The 23150-nt window shown below is 43.1% G+C and overlaps 1 long non-coding RNA gene across 3 annotated transcripts in view; it reads left to right on the plus strand.

Annotated features, from left to right (window-relative positions):
* The first annotated feature begins 410 nt into the window (after positions 1-410).
* The window catches only part of LOC130357993 (uncharacterized), a 79164-nt gene continuing 56424 nt past the window's right edge, over positions 411-23150 (plus strand). Inside the window, exon 1 of one of the 3 annotated variants that reach the window (XR_008889358.1) lies at positions 411-435. This is a non-coding gene — a long non-coding RNA (uncharacterized LOC130357993). Of the gene's footprint in view, positions 436-10171; positions 10292-15789; positions 15924-23150 lie in introns of those variants that run through there. The other 2 variants (XR_008889357.1, XR_008889359.1) reach the window with 2 other exon arrangements.

The following is a 23150-nucleotide window of genomic DNA, read 5'->3' on the forward strand; positions in this document are numbered from 1 at the left end:
TACTACTGGGATGACACACTGTAACAAACCTCCTCCTCATGTAATCTCCTTACTACTGGGGTGACACACTGTAACAAACCTCCTCCTCATGTAATCTCCTTACTACTGGGGTGACACACTGTAACAAACCTCCTCCTCATGTAATTTTCTTACTACTGGGGTGGCACACTGTAACAAACCTCCTCCGTATGTAATTAGCTACTACTGGGGTGATAAACTAACAAATCTCCTTCAATGTAATTACCTTACTGGAGTGACATGTGACCTCTCCAGCTCAGCCCCGCCTCCTCCACAGCATCACTCAGGTCCTTCAACCACGATCTCTCCTTTTCCTCCACAGCTAAGCTCCGCCCCCAACATGTGATGGTGACATCATCACAGGTCCTACATCTCCAGCATCTAGTAGTCCGGGCCCGGGAAGGAGACGGAGGGAGGGTAAGAATAATTCAGAGGTCGGTCCTGCAGGACTTATGTAACAGGGACTGCTTTCCTCCTGTGGAAAAAGCAAAGGAATGCCGTTCCTGTGCGTTCCTGCAGGACTCGAGCCCTGGATCCCACTATCAAAGTTGATTCCTGGATCTAAATGTTAAATTTACATTTGCAGGTGGGTTTGGGGGCTGATCGGGACCTCCTTGAGATAATTGGGGGTTCTCGATCAGCTGAGATGACAACCAGAGGGTCCCACTCCCTACCTGTCTCTGTGCTTTCCAATCAATGCTCTGAAAATACAGGCAGCCTCCGTAGTCTGCAAAAGCAGAGCACCGATAACACTGATCATTGCTACGCTATTCCATAGCATTGAACAGTGTTTGCAATCAAAAGAACGATAGATCTTTTGATTGCAAGCTATTTTTTTTTCTTCCCCTATGGAATTTGGCCCTGAAGTGCTTGCCTGATCCTCTGACCCAGACACTTCTGATTCAGAAAATATTTATTATTTATACTCTGACTCCTTTTTAATATAAATCTGACTATAGAATAATTTAAGAGTACTCATTTTTAAGTAATTTTTCGAAAAATTGTAAAATAAATAAATTCTATATGAATTGGATATTGTTGTGATCCTATTGACCTACAGAATAAAGATAACATTTCATTTTCACCTCAAAGCACACTGCTTAGGAACAAAAAACCCAAAACTCGCAAAATTGCTTTTTTCTGTTAATTTTGCTGCACAAAGAAAAAAAATGATGGCCTCGCCATCAATTATGTGGTGAAATAAATTATGTCACTACAAAGTACAATTGGTCCTGCATTAAACAAGTCCTCATCTGGCCATGTAGGTGAAAGTTTTAAATAGTTATGGATTTTAAAAGGCAAGGAGGAAAAAAAACACAAAAATGAATATTGAATGCGTCCTCAAGGCCAAAACAAGACTGCATTATTAAAAGGGTTAATGTAAACAATTCCTCTGTTATTGTTTAACATATACTTTTTTACGTATCTATTGTAATGAAAACCAATTTTACAAATCTATTGTAATGAAAACCAATTTTATGTATCTATTGTATTGAAGACAAAAAGTAATGGAAAACCCAGCCTTTATATACTGTGGCCTACCAATGGTATATACTTCTAAGTAAGTATATCCTTCTGTATTACTCTATATACTTAATTCTAGATAATGCACCTATAGCATTTATGGCCACTAATTGTTTAGTCTAATGTATCCTTATCTTGGAAATAGCTGATAATTTTTAGAATGCTTATTCTTAAACTTCCATTGCTTTCACTGATCAAATATTTATTGGAGTGACTAAGTGCTGGTTTACAATAGATATGTTCAAACAACAGAGCTCATATGTCTCTTCATGGATGAGCAATTTCCAGACGCAATAAGTGACCTAATTCATATCGACAAGACAAGGAACACAAATATATGCTCGAAAGATATTTTTGTTTGATAAAAAGACTATTAAAGGATATCTGCAGCGGTATATAACTTATCCCCTATCTGCAGGATAAGTGTTCGATCACGGAGGATCCGACCGTGATCTCCCATACAGGGACCCGGCACTGGTGCAGCTCTGTGCGGCTAGTGCTTGTGTTATCGACCTTACTAAGAGGTTGAGAGATATTCCCCCTCCATTCAGCTCTCTGGGGGAGGAGGGAATGCACGAACGCTGCATCTCCGCCCCTCCCATAGAGATATATGGAGGGGGCATGCCGGCTGTGGCATCACGCTGCGGCCGACACATCTCCTGCACGGGGAGAGCCGCAGCAGAGCTTTTTATTTTTTCTTCCTTGTCTTTTAAGAGCTATAACTCCAACTCTTTTTCCATCCAGAGACCTATATGGGGGCTCATTTTTTGCATGACCAATTGTACTTCGTATATTGAACAGGAAACTGCAATGTAGAAAATTTGAGGGGATTTCATTGTAACAAGTGCCATTTATGGTCAAAACGTACATTTTACCTTTATTCTGTGGGTCAATGCGATTTAACCGATATCCACTTTTACATGCTTTTCAAAAATTGTACTGCTTTCGATTATTACGAGTATAACTAGGGGTGTGCTGCACTCAAAACGAGTTACTTCATGTCTTACCATGTCATTTGCTGTGTCAGTTTTTAAATAAATTAGCAAGAATTTATGCAATGTTGCCAGGCTGGAATTTCCTTCTTATAGCTGCTGTTCATGGGTGCTGTCCTGTACCATCCATGCAGTGGTTGGGCACTAATGGGTGAGCTGGACCTGTGTGTCTTTACTTTGCTTTCTATTATTGTACTGCTTTTTAAATCTGATAAGTATGAATTGCCGTATTCTGACCCCCATAACTTTTTATGTAGTTATTTTTTGTAGTTTCTATTGATTCCACTTTTTGCGCATATGTCTTTTTAATCACTTTTTATTCAATTTTTCTGGGATGTGATGTGACCAAAAGTCTGCCATTTTGAACTTTGGTATTTTTTGTTTACACCATTCACCGTATGGGATCATTAACATTATGTTTTAATAGTTTCGACATTTCTACGCACGGCAATAGCAAATATGTGCTTTTCACATTTTTTTTATTTAAAAAGTAAGAGGGAAAGGGGGAGATTTTAATTTGTATTAGGGGACTTTTACATGCTATGTTCAGATTTCTAACCCTGATGTCAGGGGCTAGGGCTGAGTGGGGAGGGATGTGGGGATGAGGTGAGTGCGGCTGGATGAAGGGTCTCTGTGTCAGTGCAAATGCTGGGACTTAATGGGTCTTTGCATTGTGTGTTTACGTGGTTGACAGTAGTAGACGTGGTTGATGTAGTACAGGGGAGGTATAGGTATGTTATGAGGGGCCTTTGGGGGCACATCTGAAGCAGGAGGTGCAGGAGCAGATTTGAAGTGGGGAGTATGTGATTTTTTAACTGCTCCTTTTGGAAAAGTTTCATTTGGATTATGGTGAGCATCTGGAGGAGAAGACAGAAGGAGTATAAGCGGTGTTACTTTATGACTCTGAGGACTTTCCCTAATTGGCTTCAGGCTTTTGTTATCCTAGCCAGTGTTGAGACTGAGACTTGCTCGGTGGTATTTTGTTATTTGAATGCTTTTGGGGAGGCGTGTCGGGTGTCTGGGGACCAGGTGGAGCTTCCTTATCACAAACAATTTTGTCAGTGGAAAGCTGTGTTTCCTAACATTGGCTGGGACAATAATCATATTAGCTTGTTGCTTAGGGTGATGGCACCGGCTAAGGCAGTTTTTGTGGGACAGCCTATTTCCTATTTATTAAAGGGACCTGCAAATTTGTAGCTAAATATAAATTCGAGCATAAGTGCTCGGGCTGTGGAGGGTCTCACGAGGTATCTCTGTGTTTTAAAAGCAGAGCGAGGGCAATAGTGTTGGAAAGCAGGGTGATGCCGATGCGGTGGGGCAAGATGCTGTCTTTCCTAAAGAAATACCAGGATAGAGAAGCTGATTTCATATTTCATTTGTTGAGGGGGGGTCTGAAAATCTGTAATTCTGTGAAAATCTGTAATTCTGTGAAAATGTGCATTAAGCATAAGTAGCATCCACTAATTGTGAAGGAGAAGTTAAAGGTAGTGGGGTTGGGAAGGATAGCAGGTCTGTTTGCAGTTTTTCAGTTGAGACTTTGTGAGTACTTCCATTGAGGGTGGTCCCCAAAAAGACCAGAACAAATTTATTTTCCAAAGGTGTCCTCTGTCAATGATGATATAGCTCCTGACCTATGTTCCATGAGCTACACTTTCTTTGGTTATGAGTGTATAGACCTGGGACCCTTTTCACAAAGACTGATACTGAGGCAGAGTTTTCTTTGCTGCTGTCAGGGACTGACCGGGAGACAGGGAGAGTGAGCCCTAAACTGACCCTAAAACTGCTCTCCCTGCCTACTTGCCCATCCACCCTAACCGGTGGATCGACAACTGGGCGCTGGTCCCTCCCTGAACTAAAGTGCAGGGGCCTAATAAAAACACATACTAACAAATAGTCATCACAAACAAGAAACATAACAGGAACATAGAACTCTATAGTATAAAGTTCAGAAGACACAGATCAGAGTAGACTGGTTTTTCCTGTCTAAATTTATCGCGCAGAAAGTCGAAGTCTAAATATGTGAGATTTTTCTACGACTTTTGCTTTAGATGTCTTCTAGTCTATTTTAGACAGAAAAATGCATTGATGCTTAATTTATCAAAAGCGACTTTTCAGAAACAAGTCGCATCGGCTGAAAGTACGCTGAAATGTCAGACCATGCTGGAGCAGGTTTAAATACAGTTTAAAGCATAGATCCCGAAATCTTCGCGCAAAATTTATCAAGAGCCAGGTGCCTTTTGATAAATTAGGCGCACAATAGACCAGTCTAACCCTCTGTAGTTTGGTCTATATTGATGCGGGACATAGACAGCTTTGATAAATCTCCCTCATAAAGTTCAAAACACCAGACAGGAAAACGGATAAGTCTGAACATACTCCAAAAAAAAACTGGAATAAGCTTAATCCCCTTGAAAAACCTCCAGTAGACACAGGCATAACAATACCCTCTGAGTCCCCACGGACAGGTAAACAGGATCTATCACTAAACAGGAATTATTGTAATCCCTCCGAACACCTCCAGTAGACACGTAGTCCCCATGGACAGGTAGCAGGGATGCCAAGTTACAACTCAGAAAAACGGATACAACAGGATATCATAATAGAACACTGTTCATACTGAACACAAGACAGGAATAATCGCAATCCCTTCAGAACACCTCCAGTAGACGCAGGAATAACAATACCCTCTGAGTTCCCATGGACAGGTAACAGGGATGCCTAAATGCACAGGATATAATTATAGAACACTATTCACACCGAACAAAAGACAGGAATAGCAATCCTGCCAAACACCTCCAGTAGACTAGTGATGAGCGGCAGGGGCCACATTCAAATTTTCAATATTTCGCAAATATATTGACAAATATTCATCCTATGTTCGTGAAATTTACATATTCGCTATGTTTGTTCACTTTTTTTTCCATGTGAAAAATCACATGGAAAATTTGCATGAAATTTGCATGGGAAAAAAACACAAAAAATTAATACTCGTCATTACATATATATATAGATATATATATATATATATATATATATATATATACACAAAGAAATGCGGAGACAGCACAGCCAGAGTAGCCACACAGCAGGTGGGTGCAAGCCAAGTTTCAAAAAGTCCCAGTCGCAGACTGTACAGGTAAGCATCCAATGTAGGTATAAGGCAGCACACCAAGTAGTACTTGGTGTGCTGCCTTATACCTACATTGGATGCTTATATATATATATATATATATATATATATATATATATATATATATTTATATATATATATATATATATATATATATATATAGCACTATATTCTAAATATTTGTGAAATCGCGAAGTGCCAATATTCCCGATAAAAATTTGCATTACGAATATTCGTGTTCAATACTACAGTAGACAAGGAGTCCCCATGGAGCGGTAACAGGGATCTAGCATAGGACACTGTTCACACTGGACACACAAACTGGACACTCCACTCCACTAATGAAGTAGCCATTAATAATAAATCCAAATAGACTACTGGCCAGCGGCACACTCCACAGTGTGGTCAGACAGAAGCTGACCCAGTAGGAAAACAGAAATATAAAATACAGAACTTCATATAAACGGATACAAGAGAAAAGAGAAAAGTGTGAATAGACACATAGCAAAAAGAACATACAAATCCTAAAACTGACTAAACATACACAGCTTAAAATCTACTAAGAGCATGCCACATAACATAGGCTAAAACCAGAAAATACAAACTGCATGCCAAAACAGAGATAGTAGATTAAAAGCTCAAACAGAGTGTTTCACCAAGAGCTCCATACAGCATGTCCAGCATCTTAGCTAGTCAGGATATAATGACGTCAATCACCAGCCCAGAGACTAGACTGGGAGGACTTTAAATAGACACACCCTAGGAGCTATTGGCTAGCAAGCTATAGGCTTTTAACTATTTAACTGTCCACACACAACCAAACCAATAGCTGTGTGTGAACACAGGCCAATACAGACATGACAGCTGCCAGTACATTTCCCCTGCATGCACTTGTTGGGTTGTTATTGAGAAGGTAATTATTTTGTTAATCACTGTTTGCCGATGCAGTGTTCATTGTCGTGTGCCTTTTTTTTAAGTGTGTATTTTTTTGCATGTGATGGACAGGGTGGCGGAACGTTTTTGGGTCCGTGCATCAGGAAAAATTGCTAGGATTGTGGGCAGAGGGGGCGTGTGCGTGTTGGTGTAAGAAAATATGGTTGTGGGAGCTCTAGTCTTTGTTGGGTAAATTTTATTTTGAGTGTCGTATTTTGCAAATGGGGCAGATTTTTAGGTTGGCGGTTATCGATTGTGATTGAAGGGGTTGTTTGGAAAGTTATATTTTTAAATGTGATATCTATGTTTTACTATGCTTCATTATATGCTTACTGCAGCTAAGATGAGTCCCATGAATCAGCCGCATCCTTATTTTTTATTTTCGTACAATAGAAGGAATCGAAACCAACAGGGGTGGTGGTTCATAGTCATTCTGTGTGTCTGATGCTTGAGTTTAACCTCTTCAGGACATAGGGCATATGGATACGCCCTGCATTCCGAGTCCTTAAGGACCGAGGGCGTATCCATACGCCGTGGGAATTTCGGTCCCCACCGCTAGCTGATTGGGGACCGGAGCCGGATGCCTGCTGAAATCATTCAGCAGGCATCGCGGCATATCGCCCAGGGGGGTCATTATGCCCCCCCATGTTGGCGATGGCCGCAAATCGCTGGACAATTCAGCCCAGTGATCTGAGGCGATTCCAGGTCAATCGGGTCTCCAGTGACCCGGTGACCCGGAATTACTGGCTGATCGGGGCCGTCTCTGACGGCCCCGAACAGCCATAGCCAGCAGGGGTGAGGTGGCACTGGTGTCACCTCACGATCGCCCTGATTCGTCGGACGGTTTACCGGCCGAGTAATCAGGGCACCTGCTGCGGATGTCACTCCCCCAACCCTCTCCGCCCCTCTTCCGGAAGACGTGAGCGGATGCAGGAAGAAGACCCCAGGAGCTGGGGACCCCGATCCTCAGCGTCAATGTTGGGATCGGGGCCCCAGGAGCGGCGGCGGTGAGGGACTGACCTGTGTCCCGGAGCAGCAGTAGGAGGTGAGTGACAGCCTCCTGCTGTTGCTTAGCAACAGCTCCCAGCTTGCAAAAAGGGCATGCTGGGAGCTGTAGTTATGCAACAGCAGGAGGCAGAGAACCACAACTCCCAGCATTCCCTTATGGGCATGCTGGGACTTATAGTTTTGCAACAGCTGGAGGCACATTTTTTCTATGGAAAAGTGTACATTCAGCTGTTGTATAACTACAACTCCCTGCTTGCACAAATAGCTGAAGTGCATGCTGGGAGTTGTAGTGGTACATCTGCTGGTTGCATAACTACAACTCCCAGCATGCCCGTTGGCTGTCGGTGACTGCTGAGAGTTGTAGTTTTGCAACAGCTGAAGGCACAATGGTTGTGAAACTCAGAGGTTTTTTTTACCTAACTCAGTGTTTCCCGACCGGTGTGCCTCCAGCTGTCGCAAACTACAACTCTCAGCAGTCACCGTACACCATGCACCGTACATGCTGGGAGTTGTAGTTTTGCAACAGCTGGAGGCACACTGGTTGTGAAACACTGAGTTAGGTCACAAACTCAGTGATACATAACCAGTGTGCTTACAGCTGTAGCAAAACTAAAACTCTCAGCATGTACAGTCTGTCAGCACATGCTGGGAGTTGTAGTTTTGCAACAGCTGGATGTCGTCCCCCCCCCCCCCCCAATGTGAACGTACAGGGTACACTCACATGGGCGGAGGTTTACAGTAAGTATCCGGCTGAAAGTTTGAGCTGTGGCAAATTTTCTGCCGCAGCTCAAACTGCCAGCGAGAAACTACTGTGAACCCCCGCCCGTGTGACTGTAACCTAAATACACTACACTAACACAAAATAAAATAAAAAGTAAAAAACACTGCATATACACATACCCCTACACATGCCCCCCTCCCCTTCCCAATAAAAATGAAACATTTCTGGTACGCCACTGTTTCCAAAACGGAGCCTCCAGCTGTTGCAAAACAACTACTCCCAGTATTATCAGACAGCCACTGACTGTCCAGGCATGCTGGGAGTTTTACAAAAGCTGGAGGCACCCTGTTTGGGAATCACTGGCGTAGAATACCCCTATGTCCACCCCTATGCAAGTCCCTAATTTAGGCCTCAAATGGGCATGGTGCTCTCACTTTGGAGCCCTGTCGTATTTCAAGGCAACAGTTTAGGGTCACATATGGGGTATCACCGTACTCGGGAGAAATTGTGTTACAAATTTTGGGGGCTATTTTCTGCTTTTACCCTTTTTAAAAATGTTAAATTTTTGGGAAAACAAGCATTTTAGGTTAAAAAAAAAATTTTTTTTTTTACAGATGCAAAAGTCGTGAAACACCTGTGGGGTATAAAGGTTCACTTAACCCCTTGTTACGTTCCCCGAGGGGTCTAGTTTCCAAAATAGTATGCCATGTGGGTTTTTTTTGATGTATGTGCTTACTCAAGAGAAATTGGGCTACAAATACAAGTAAACATTTTCTCCTTTTACCACTTGCAAAAATTAAAAAAAATGGGTCTACAAGAACATGTAAGTGTAAAAAGGAAGATTTTGAATTTTCTCCTTCACTTTGCTGCTATTCCTGTGAAACACCTAAAGGGTTAAAACACTGACTGAATGTCATTTTGAATACTTTGGGGGGGTGCAGTTTTTATAATGGGGTCATTTATGGGGTATTTCTAAGACCCTTCAAATCCACTTCAAAACTGAACTGGTCCCTGAAAAATATTGAGTTTGAAAATTTTGTGAAAAATTGGAAAATTGCTGCTGAACCTTTAAGCCCTCTGGTGTCTTCCAAAAGTAAAAACTCATAAATTTTATGATGAAAACATAAAGTAGACATATTGTATATATGAATTAAAAAAAAACGTATTCGTAATATATATTTTCCTTACAAGCAGAAAGCTTCAAAGTTAGAAAAATGCTAAATTTTCAAATTTTTCATCAAATTTATGGATTTTTCACCAAGAAAGGATGCAAGTTACCACAAAAATTTACTACTATGTTAAAGTAGAATATGTCATAAAAAAACAATCTCGGAATCAGAATGATAGCTAAAAGCATTCCAGAGTTATTAATGTTTAAAGTGACAGTGGTCAGATGTGCAAAAAACGCTCTGGTCTTTAAGGCCAAAATTGGCTTGGTCCTTAAGGGGTTAAGGGTGACTTGGGGGTTTAGATTTCCTTCATTATTTCTGTTGTAATAGGGCGTTCTATTCTGGCATGACATTGTTTTTTTCTGTCTCTTTTACAATTCCCTTTGAGTTTTGGAAATGTTTAAGAGCATGGAGGATTGATCCAAGAAAGTTTAGTGGCCATTTGTTTCACATTAAGTGCACTATGGAGGCAGCGCAATGGCGTTTGAGTGATGACATAGTTCAGCACTTTGGGAATAGGTTCACTTTGGCTCATATGGCAAATTAGAGGGGTATATTTTGTAAAGAGCTGTAATATTTTTTACTGCATTTTTGCTGTTGTATTGTGAGTAATAGTTAAGTTGCTTGTTATTTCTTTTCAGGCACTTCTCTAGGATTGTTATGGATCATGGGGCATTCGTACATTCACTTCGAGATATTAATGGCTATAGTTCCATTTTTCGCGTTGAAAGGCAGTGTTGCGGTGATCGGGCATGCGAGGTATGATGTGGAGGAGAGTGCTGCATGGATTTCACAGGTTTGTATGTTTAAATGGGGCAACAGATGTCCTGGTGTTACAATTGGGTTTGAATGATTTGGGAGCCCGCACTTTTACAAAGCCCATTCAAGACATCAAGTTTGAGCTCCTCCGGTTGTGGTTAATTTTCCTGGGCCCTGTAGTGGTGGGGTCTGACATAGTGCCAAGACAAGTGTAGACAGGGGATATAAAATGAACAAATCAATAAGGTCATGATTAAAGTGAATCGAGCATTGATCTATTTTATGAGCAGAAACAGGGCAGGGGTTTGTGGATTTGTAGTCAGGTGAGAGAGCTTTTTGGGTATTGACCTCTGGTGCTTGGCCTTACGGGACTGTTATAATACTGTTGTTCAGAATGACATGCAGATAACGGGCATCGCTTTTAGAATCACTGCCGCAGAGCGGACCATATAGTGGCTAAATGAGACAGCGTGGAGGTGTTGGCAGCATGAGGAGACCATACAGTGGCTGAATGACACAGCTTGGATGTGGCTAAAGCATGAGGAGACCATATAGTGGCTGAATGACACAGCCTGGAGCTGGCAGCCACATTAGTAGACACTAGGGCTTTACAATTCCTAAGATTAAAATATGAATTTTGAAATTTTAATTGAAGATTTATGGTAGCTAGTGCTACCATAAAAAAATTTAGGCCCAGGCACAGCAGCATCAGTAAACCATATATTGGCTGAATGACAGCCTGGAGGTGGCTGAAGCATGAGTAGACCATATAGTGTCTGAATGACACAGCCTGGAGTTGGCTGAAACATGAGGAGACCATATAGTGTCTGAATGGCACAACCTGAAGTTGGCAGAAGCATGAGGAGACCATTGAAATTTAAGATTGTTAAATAGAAATTTAAGATTTTTAAATTGAAATTAAGGATTTTTAAATTGAAATTTTAACTCCCAAGTTTTAGTGTCCCGGGCCACGGTGTGTGGGTACAAATGACCAAATCTAACAAGGAGTCACATATCACATGGCAGCACAATGACAGAGCCTGGAGGTGGCATCAGTATGAGGATATATAGTGGCTGAATGACTGCCTGGAGTTTGTGGCAGCATGGGAAGACCATATATAGTGTCTGAATGGCACAGCCTGGAGTTGGCTGAAGCATGAGGAGACCATATAGTGTCTGAATGGCACAGCCTGGAGTTGGCAGCATCATGAGTAGACACTAGGGCTTCACAATGATGAATTTTGAAATTTAAATTGAAGATTTATGGAAGCTAGTGCTACCATAAAAAAAAATTTAAGGCCCACGCCCAGCAGCATCAGTAAACCATATATTGTCTGAATGACACAGCCTGGAGGTGGCTGAATCATGGGGAGACCCTACAGTGGCTGAATGACACAGCCTAGAGGTGGCTGAAGCATGAGGAGACTACATAGTGGCAGAAAGGCACAGCCTGGAGGTGGCTGAAGCATGAGGTGACCATATAGTGGCTAAATGACACAGCGTAGAGGTGTTGGCAGCATAAGGAGACCATATAGTTGCTGAATGACACAGCCTGGAGCTGGCAGCAGCATGATTAGACTCTAGGGCTTTACAATCCCTAAGATTAAAATATGAATTTTGAAATTTAAATTGAAGATGTATGGTAGCTGGTGATACCATAAAAATGTTTAGGCCCAGGCCCAGCAGCATCAGTAAACCATATGTTGGCTGAATGACACAGCCTGGAGGTGGCAGCAGCATCAAAAGTCCTGAAAGTGACCCTAATGCAGAGAAATTCTGAAACTGGGGACTAGCACCTTAAATAGGTTTACAGTATCCATGGCAGCACAATGAGAGAGTCTGGAGGTGGTAGCATCAGCATGAGGACACCATTGGGCAGCACAACTAGAGAGTCTGGAGGTGACAGCATCAGCATGAAGAGACGATAGAACAGCACAATTAGAGAGCCTAGAGGTGGCAGCATAAACATGAGGAGACCATATGGCAGCACAATGACAGTGCCTGGAGGTGGTAGCATCAGCCTGAGGAGACCATGTGATGGCACAATGACAGAGCGTGGAGGCGGTAGCATCAGCATGAGGAGACCATAGAGCTACACAATGAGAGAGCCTGGAGGTGGCAGCATCAGCATGAGGAGACCATATGGCGGCACAATGACAGAGCCTGGAGGTGGTAGCATTAGCATGAGGAGACCATAGAACAGAACAATGACAGAGCCTTGAGGTGGCAGTAGCAACATGAGGGCCATGCCAAGTGAGGGTTGAGTCTGAGGAACCCACCGACTGTTGACTGGGGGTGTCGGATGTCACTTGGAATGAAGTGTATGACCAAGTGAACTGATCAATCACGGCTGCTGGGTTGCTGGTCGAGACACGACGGCTAGCTGACGCCGAAAGCTCAGACCTCTCACTGCGACTCCGGCTGCCACATGCCCCTACTCTGCTGCGACCTCTGCGGAGCCTGATGAACTTAGGCCTCTGCCACTCCACTGTGCACATCCTGGCACTACTCTGCCTGACATACTTATTGCCTATATCAGGGGAGTACAATACGCTTCACTATGCTTAAAACAGTATTCGTCTAGAACAGCAGCAGGTGTGTACTATTAGCTGTCCTTTCCCAGTATATAGGCCCTTGACAGATTAACAGGTACAAAATAGTACACTACTTAGATCTAGGTATGTGGTATGCAATTATGAGGGCAGAAAAATGTGCTACCGTACACTTAAAAAAGTACCTGAGTCAGGTCAGGTACAACACCAGCCGGTGAGTACTTTTGCCTGGACGATCACAGTATGTAGGCCCTTGACAGATTAACAGGTACAAAATAGTACACTACTTAGATGTAGGTATGTGGTATCAGGTATGTACTTATGAGGGCAGAAAAATGCGGTACAGTACGCTTAAAAAAACATATTTTAGTAAAATACCAGCCGGTGATTACTTTTGCCTGCACTTTAACAGTATGTAGGCCCACGACAGATTAGCAGGTAAAAAATAGTACACTACTAAGAGATGTAGGTATGTGATATGCTGAGGGCTGAAAAATGCGGTACAGTACGCTTAAAAAAACATATTTTTGCACAACAACAGCAGTACACAACAGTACTGCAGCACAAAAAAGCTAAGCAAAAATTAGGAATTGACTGCTGGGTATTATGCCGAATACAGACAAGTATAATCAGCAGATGATTTGTTGTGGAACAAAGGCACAGAATTGCGCTGAAAAATTATTCCTGCCTCCTCTGCTAAGGTTCATGAAGTTGAGGAAGCTTGTTGAAATGTATGAGGCAGCACACAGCTATCTGCTCCTCTCTGTAATACAATGCTGAAGAAAGTAACTGGGAGGTTAATGGCTGCAGTAAAAATCCTTGTGAAAAAGCACTGCTCTCTGTCCACCAGAACGCTGATGTGACTAGGATGCGAAACGCTGCTGGAATTAGCTTTTCTGTGTAACACAAACACACAGCGATGTCCGTCCCATCTGTATGCAGTGTAATGAATGACATGAAGAGCCGCAAAATGACATATAGGGCTGTGACATCACAGGGATGACTGGCTGCTGATAAGCTGTATCCTGCATGTGATTCAGGGTCATCCATCTACTTCCCTCCCCGCCTTTCCTTCCCACCTTCCCAGCGTTCCTTGTCCCATGTACTGACATGTGGATCTGCCACTTTAGATGCCCTGGAGCATGGATCGCAGTAAATGGAGTTTAATGAACGATTCGTGCGATAGAATTGCGGCGATATTGGCATTCGTTGCGAATCGAATATTTCATGAAATTCGTAATGAATTAGGGTTTGTCAGCTTCGATTCACTCATCGCTATATACTTCTGTAGTATGTTGTTATTATTATGCAACGATTGGACAGTTCCCTTATCATATTCAATCAGATCTGGGGTATATGGAGGCTGAGTCTACATCTTATACACTATGACATGTTCTTCAAACCACTCCCAAATATTTTTGCAGTATGGCAGGGCACATAATTCTGATGAAAGAGACCGGTGCCATTAGAGAATACAATGGCCATGAAATGCTGTACTTGGTCTGTAATATCCTTATAAATGCCAGTAACAAAGTTTTCCCATGAGAACATTGCCGAAAGTATCACATTGTCTCCACTGACGTAGCTTCTTCTCATAGTGTATCATGGTGCAATCTCTTCATCATACCCGACCTCTCTAATCTATTGCCAATCTATTGGTCTAGTTATTTTGCTCACATGTCCAATGTAGGCATTTTCATTGTTCGCCTATGCAAAGAATGCTGCAATGCACAAAGGTGGAGACTTATCAAAACCTATGTAGAGGAAAAGCTGACCAGATGCCCAAAGAAACTGTAATACATAATACAAGTAACACTGTGTTCAATAGAACTCTTGAGGCACATATTTTTCTGGCGTAGAATGAAAAACATGTGGGTAAGTTAAATCATCCAGCCTCAGATTTCTACTGTGCATTTCACAGTGCAAAATATTTAGTGACAATGTACCCTGAACCACTATGTCCTCACAAGGACACCACTTTGTATAAAATGTTGCATTGGCCAAAATAGCAAGTAACAGATAGTTTTCTTCCTCATAAAGGAGAGCTATTTATGTATTTCTCACAAACTCTTATGTCTGTTTATTGTCCTGCTTATTATCTGTAATAAGTGTTCCAGGGAAATTGGAATGGGAAGTAAAGTATATTTAAAGGTTAAATAAAAAATTAGCATGATCCCAGTTTTGTACATTAACAGTGCAGTGTGGTTTTAAATGAAAAACAGCACTTAGTTAAGGATGCAGGGCGTACCTGTACGCCCTGAGTCCGCTCCCTTTCTAAAATGCGGGGCCACGGCGTTGCGGCGTCCCAAACAGCTGGAACATGCAAGGAGGGCCCCTACCTTCCTCCTGTGTATCCGATCGTCGAATGACTGCTCAGTGCCTGAGATCCAGGCATGAGCAGTCAAGCGTCAGAATCATTGATCAATGTTATCCTATGGGATAAGAATGAACAATGTAAAAGATCAGCTATAAGGGAGCTATAACACTGCAAAAAAAAAAAAGTGAAAAAAAAGTTAATAAAGATCATTTAGCCCCTTCCTTAATAAAAGTTTGAATCACCCCCTTTTCCCATAAAAAAAAATTTGTAAATAAAAATAAACATATGTGGTATCGCCGTGTGGTGTATGGAAATGTCCGAATTATAAAAATATATCATTAATTAAACCACCTGGTCAATGGAGTACATGCAAAAAAAATTCCAAAGTCCAAAATAGCATATTTTTTGTCACTTTTTATATCATGAAAAAATGTATCAAAAAGTCTGATCAATGGTGTTTTTTTCTTCAATTTTGTCGCACAATGATTTTTTTTCCATTTTGCCGTAGATTTTTGGGTAAAATGACTGATGTCATTACAAAGTAGAATTGGTGGTGCAAAAAATAAGCCCTCATATTTATTTTTAGTTGTAAAATTTAAAGAATTATGAGGTAAGGAGAAAAAAAAACGAAAGTGCAAAAACAGAAAAATCCTCAGTCCTTAAGGGGTTAAGATTACTCAGCACACACCAGCTTGAAGAAGCACAGATAGCCTGAAACAGCCTGTTCCGGTTCTGTCCCCTGCCTCCACCACCCCATGTGCCTGTACCATCGAGATGATTGAATAAATCGACGTTGGATGGTGAGTGCTGTCCTGTCTTCTGTCTTATTCATTGAGTTACTCTAAGCAAGTAGCTATATGTTGGCTCCCCTACAGAAGTGCCCAGTGTCCGTTCTCTGGCCACAGAACTTCTGCTTCATGCTGCTGTGGGTTTGAATCACATGCATGTGTCAGCTCCTGCTTCCTTAAAGGGGTACTCCGCCCCTAAACATCTTATCCCCTATCCCAGCGGCAGGAACCCCCGTGATCCCGGCTGTGGCACCCCGCTGTCATCACTGCACAGAGCAGACTCGCTCTGTGCGCATTGATGGTCGATACAGGGGCCGGAGCATTGTGACGACACGGCCCGCCCCCTTAATGTAAGTCTATGGGAGGAGGCGTGATGGCCTTTTGGATAGGGGATAAGATGTCTAGGGGCGGAGTACCCCTTTAACCCCTTAAGGACCAAGGACGTACCGGTACGTCCTTGGTCCTGCTCTTCTGATATAACGCGGGGTTACACAGTAACCCCGCATCATATCATGGTGGGCCCGGCGTCATAGTGAAGCCGGGACCCGCCTCTAATAGCGCGCAGCGCCGATCGCGGCGCCGCACGCTATTAACCCTTTAGCCGCGCGCTCAAAGCTGAGCCGCGCAGCTAAAAGTGAAAGTGAAAGTTCCCGGCTAGCTCAGTCGGGCTGTTCGGGATAGCCGCGGCTAATCGCGGCATCCCGAACAGCTGACAGGACAGCGGGAGGGCCCCTTCCTGCCTCCTCGCTGTCCGATCGCCGAATGACTGCTCAGTGCCTGAGATCCAGGCATGAGCAGTCATCCGGCAGAATCGTTGATCACTGGTTTCTTATGAGAAACCAGTGATCAACATAGAAGATCAGTGTGTGCAGTGTTATAGGTCCCTATGGGACCTATAACACTGCAAAAAAAAAGTGAAAAAAAAAAGTGAATAAAGATCATTTAACTCCTCCCCTATTAAAAGTTTGAATCACCCCCCTTTTCCAATAAAAAAAAAAACACAGTGTAAATAAAAATAAAAATAAACATATGTGGTATCACCGCGTGCGGAAATGTCCGAATTATAAAAATATATCATTAATTAAACCGCTCGGTCAATGTCGTGCGCGCAAAAAAATTCCAAAGTCCAAAATAGTGCATTTTTGGTCACTTTTTATATCATTTAAAAATGAATAAAAAGTGATCAATAAGTCCTATCAATGCAAAAATGGTACCGTTAAAAACGTCAGATCACGGCGCAAAAAATGAGTGCTCATACCGCCCCATACACGGAAAAATAAAAAAGTTATAGGGGTCAGAAGATGACAATTTTAAACGTATTAATTTTCCTGCATGTAGTTATGATTTTTTCCAGAAGTCCGACAAAATCAAACCTATATAAGTAGGGTATCATTTTAATCGTATGGACCTACAGAATACATATCAGGTGTCATTTTTACTGAAAAATGTACTACGTAGAAACGGAAGCCCCCAAAAGTTACAAAACAGCGTTTTTTTTTCAATTTTGTCGCACAATGATTTTTTTTCCCGCTTCACCATAGATTTTTGGGCAAAATGACTGACATCATTACAAAGTAGAATTGGTGGCGCAAAAAATAAGCCATCATATGGATTTTTAGGTGTAAATTTGAAAGAGTTATGATTTTTTAAAGGCAAGGAGCAAAAAACGAAAATGCAAAAATGGAAAAACCTCCGGTCCTTAAGGGGTTAAAGGGCCAGTGTACACTCAAAGCTGCTGACCAGGCTGCCAAAGTGCCACAGGCTTTTTAGTGAACTTTCCTTTTTTGTTCTGTACTTGAGACATAATGTCTACTTGGCATTAACCCCTTGGACGCGGTGATCAAAGTCGTTCCCGGCAGCTCAGTCGGGTTATTCGGGACTATCGCAGGGTCCTGAACAGCTGAGAGGACGAATGGAGGGTCCCTACCTGCCTCCTCGCTGTCCAATTGGTGATCTGCTGCTCCATGCCTGGAGCAGCAGAGCGCTGATAACACTGATCAATGCTATGCTATGGCATAGCATTGAACAGTGAATGCAATCAGAAGATTGCACCTAATGGTCCCCTATGGGGACTGAAAATTGGTGTAAAAAAAAAAGTTAATAAATGTGATTTAACCCCTTCCCTTATAAAAGTTTGAATCACCCCCTTTTCCTGTTAACAAATATATATATATGTCAACAAAAATAAACATATGTGGTATCACCGCGTGCGTAAATGTCCAAACTATAAAAATATAACATTATTAAACTGCACAGTCAATGGCATATACGTAAAAAAAATTCCAAAGTCCAAAATTGTGTATTTTTGTTAATTTTGTATATCCTAAAAAAATGTATAAAAAGCGATCAAAAAGTCCCATCAAAAGAAAATGGTACAACTACAGACCACGGCACAAAAATTTTACCTTATATAGCCCTGTATATGCAAAAATGAAAAAGTTATAAGGGTCAGAAGATGACAGTTTTAAACATACTGTTATGATCTGCGCTCCGGCCGTGAGCGCATGGCCCCGTCTCTTTCTGCTGCCGGGGGTGGCTGGGATTCGCATCGCGGGACGCGCCTACATGCGAATCCCAGCTCGTCACTCACCTCCTGCTCCTCCTGGCTCCTCCTCTGCACGCGTGTCCCCGTCCCCTGGGGCATACGCGCAGGAGCTCTGAGATTTAAAGGGCCAGTTTGCCCGTTAATTAACACCTGTGGCTCAGTTAATAAATTCCTCCACCTCCCACGCTTCCCTGCCAGATCTTTGTTGCCCTAGTGCCTGAGAGAAAGCGTTTCTGAGTATTGCCCTGCCATGTACCAAACCCTTGCTCTTTGACGTGACCTTGCTCCTTTGCCACCTGCCTACTGATTACCTGCTATGTTCCTGACTACGCTACTGTCGCCTGCCCTGAACTTCTGCTATCCTGACCACGAGTTGTCGTCTTCTAACTGTACCTCGAATTTCCTCAGCCGCCTTTGGGGTCGAGTCATGCCAGGGGAAGTTACCTGGGTGCCGCCTGCCGCAGCAAGTCCATCCTGCTTTGCGGCGGGCTCTGGTGAAACCAGCGGCACTTTAGACTCCGCTCCCTGGTAAGGTCCGTGTCATCAGCCACACAGGTCCAGTGGGTCCACTACCACCAGAGTTCCTGTCTACTGAAACGTGAGTGTTATATTAAGATCTGGCCATGGATCCCACTGAGATACCCCTGCCTGAAGTTGAGGATCTTCCCTCCGTTGCGGTGCGACAGTCGCAGCAGTGGGCCCGACAGGCACAGCAGCTCACTCGATTGTCTGCAATGATGCGACAACTTCTAGTTATGCAGCAACAACAACAGCAGTAGCAGAAGCAACCTGCCCCAGTGTCTCCTCCAGTTCCAGCTGTGTCTTCTGCCTCCAAGCTAAGTTTACCTCTACCCTCCAAGGATGATGGTGATCCTAAGGTGTGTAGAGGCTTCGTTACACAGTGCTCCATGCATCTGGAGCTCATGTCGGACCAATTTCCTATAGAACGAGCTACGGTGGCCTTTGTGGTCAGTCTGCTATCTGAAAAAGCCTTGGCATGGGCTACTCCTCTTTGGGACCGTGGGGACCTGGTTACCTCCAACTTAACAGCGTTTCTGGTTGAATTTCACAGTGTCTTTGAGGAACCCGCATGTGCTTCTTCTGCCGAGATGGCTCTACTGAATCTCAGCCAGGGGAACTGCACTATGGCTTCTGAGTTGGCATGGAACGATGAGGCCTTGTGTGCCACTTTCAAAAAAGTAATGTCTAGCAGAATTAAAGACGCCAGCGTGTTTACCTGACTGTCAGTCTTTGATGTTTGACTTCTAACTATGTGTCACTGCTGGTAACCAGCCCCCCTAAAAAAGAGGGTATATACAGTGACATCAATTAGTGTGATATATGACTCCAGAGTATTTGTCTATTGTATACCTAAATCCCCTGAAGGGGTAATTCTTTATACCATACCCCTACATAGAAACGCATTGGGATAAAGGGAATTTTTATTTAGGCTGTGATAACAATTGGTATCGAGGAGCATACAATCACAGATTGGTAATGTGTTGATAACAACTACTGTCATACATCTATGTAACTTGCGTCATAGTGGGCTTATAACCCCTATCTAAGCCGCAGCTTACGTGCTTTATGTACGATTGTTTTTAACAATTTTTCTGGTTTTCTATAATTGTTGGACTAATATTTTAAGTGATATAATTAAAAGTTATATTTTTTAAGGCACCTCAGTCCGTGGTAGGGACAACCTGTATTAAGTGGGCAGGTGTATGGCCTAGACTTTTCATACATTTAGTTTTCCAGAATTAAAGACGCCCTCGCAGCCCAAGATCCTCCGTCTTCCTTGTTTGAATTAATCCATCTTGCTACACGTATCGATGTGCGTTTTGCTGAAAGGCAGGAAGAACTATGCTTGGAGAGGGAACCTCCTCATACTCGGCAATTTACTTGCTGGGCTCCTGTGTTTCAACATCCATCTCCTGTGCCTCCTGCAGAAGAGGCTATGCAAGTGGATCGATCTCGCTTGACGCCACTAGAGAGATCTCGACGTCGCAGTGAGAATTTGTGCCGGTATTATGCTAGCCTGTAACACTTCCTCAAGGACTGTACACTTCACCAACAGCATCCGGGAAACGCTCGCACCTAGGGTATGTGGGAGAGGTGTCCCTAGGTATGAATAATACCTCTCCTACCTTAACCATTTCTGTACAAGTCTTCACTTCAGCCAAGTCTTCTTTCAGCGCTCCAGCATTTTTGGACTCTGGATCGGCAGGTGACTTTATTGATGATTCTTTGGTTCAAATATATTATCTTCCAAGACTTTGTTCATCTCCTAAGTTAATGGACAAAATTTGGACTGTATGGTGCACTTCCGTGCTAAATCTCTCATCATGCAAGTGGGAGTGTTGCAGAAAGAAAAGATTGAATTCTATGTACTGCCACACTGTACTTCAGAGCTTCTTCTTGGCCTTCCCTGGCTACGACGTCATTCTCCGCATCTAGATTGGAGAACTGGAGAAATTGTTCGCTGGGGACAATTCTGTAAAAATCCTTTTCTCCAACCAGTTCAGTCTAAAGTTATTTCTCGTCTCCCTCCTTTACCTGGCCTGCCGTTACCATACCAAGATTCTTCTGACATATTCTGCAAGAAGCAGGCTGAGTCTCTGCCTCCACATCGTCCTTACGACTGCCCTATAGATCTTCTGCCTGCCACCACTCCTCCTCGTGGAAGAATTTACCCTTTATCGGTTCCTGAAAGCAAAGCCATGGCTGAGTATATCCAGGAGAGTCTCCAAAAGGGGTTTATCTGTAAGTCCTCTTCTCCTGCTGGAGCAGGTTTCTTCTTTGTAGGGAAGAAGGATGGCTTGCTCCGTCCATGCATTGACTACAGAGGACTTAACAAAATCACAGTCAAGAATTGTTACCCACTACCTCTTATTTCAGAACTTTTTGTCCATCTCCGTGGAGCCAAGGTTTTCTCCAAGTTGGACTTACGAGGAGCATATAACCTCATTCATATCTGCAAGGGAGATGAATGGAAAACGGCCATCAATACTTGTGATGGACATTTTGAGTATTTTGTAATGCCTTTTGGTCTCTGCAATGCTCCAGCCGTTTTTCAAGAGTTTGTCAATGATATCTTCTGTGATCCTCGCTACACCTGTGTTGTTGTATACCTAGATGACATTTTGATCTTCTCTACCAACTTAGAGGAGCATCGAACTCATGTTCGTCTGGTTCTTCAGCGTCAACGGAAGAATCATCTCTACGCCAAACTGGAGAAATGCCTGTTCGAGAAGTCTAGTCTTCTGTTTCCTGGCTACATTGTTTCTCATCAAGGCCTGCAGATGGATCCAGATAAATGGTCTGCGGTATTGGACTGGCCTCGTCCTTCTTGTTTTCATGCTCTTCACGGCTTTCTGGGATTCGCTAACTATTATTGTCAATTTATCCCACATTTTTCTTCCTTAGTTGCTGCAATTGTGGCTCTCACAAAAAAGACATCTAATCCTAAATCTTGGCCTCATGAAGCCGAATTGTCCTTCTTCCATTTAAAGTCTGCGTTTCCCTCTGCTCCAGTGCTTACAAGACCTGATCCGGAGAGGCCCTTTGCTTTGGAGGTTGATGCCTCATCTTTTGGAGCCAATGTCGTTCTTTCTCAGAAAAGCGCCAAGGGCAAGACTGTAACTTATGGGTTCTTCTCCAAGACCTTCTCTCCTGCTGAGAGGAATTACTCCTTTGGAGATCGGGAACTCCTTGCTATCAAGCTAGCCTTGGAGGAATGGTGACATTTATTGGAGGGTTCTTCTCATTTGAACCTCTGCTAGGCAATGTGGTCTCTGTTCTTTTCTAGGTTCAACTTCTTCATTCACTTCCGTCCAGCAGACAAGAACATCAGGGCAGATGCCCTCTCCAGGTCCTCTGACTTCATTGGTTTGGACTCCACGCCTAGGCATATTATTCCTCCTGATCGATTGATTTCTGTGGCTTCTGCTGAAATTCTGCAAGCTCCTCCTGGAATATCCTTTGTGCCCGCCAGATTGAGACGCAAGGTACTGAAATGGGGTAATTCTTCCTTGACTGCAGGTCATCCTGGAATAGTATGGAATACGTAAATACGTATACTTCTAATCTCTCGCCACTACTGGTGGCCCCAACTTGAATGTGATGTTTCTGATTTTGTCCGTTCTGGTGATACTTGTGCCCGTGACAAAACTCCTCAGCAGAGACCTGCTGGACTCTTGCAGTCTTTGCCCATTCCAAAAACTCCCTGGTCCCTTATCGCTATGGATTTTATCACCGATCTGCCACCATCTCGTGATAACACTGTCATTTAAATCGGTGTAGATTGGTTTTCCAATTGTAGATTGGTTTTCCAAGATGGCTTATTCCATTCCCCTACCTGGTCTTCCTGCTGCATATCTTTTCTTTTCATGGTCTTCCTCAGCATGTAATTTCGGATCGTGGAGTGCAGTTTGTCTCTAAGTTCTGGCGAGCCCTTTGTACCCGTCTGGACATCAACTGGACATCAACTGGACTTCTCCTCTGCCTACTCCCCCTGAGTCCAACGGCCAGGTGGAGAGGGTTAATCAAATTCTTGAGACTTATCTTTGTCATTTTGTTTTAGCTCGCCAAGACAATTGGGTAGACCTCCTTCCCTGGGCTGAATTCTCATATAATCATAAAGATTCCGAGCCCACGAGGTTGTCTCCCTTCTTTGTTGTCTACGGACTCCATCT

The sequence above is a fragment of the Hyla sarda genome, chromosome 2 (genome assembly GCF_029499605.1).
Source record: "Hyla sarda isolate aHylSar1 chromosome 2, aHylSar1.hap1, whole genome shotgun sequence".
NCBI classification, from domain to species: Eukaryota; Metazoa; Chordata; class Amphibia; order Anura; family Hylidae; genus Hyla; species Hyla sarda.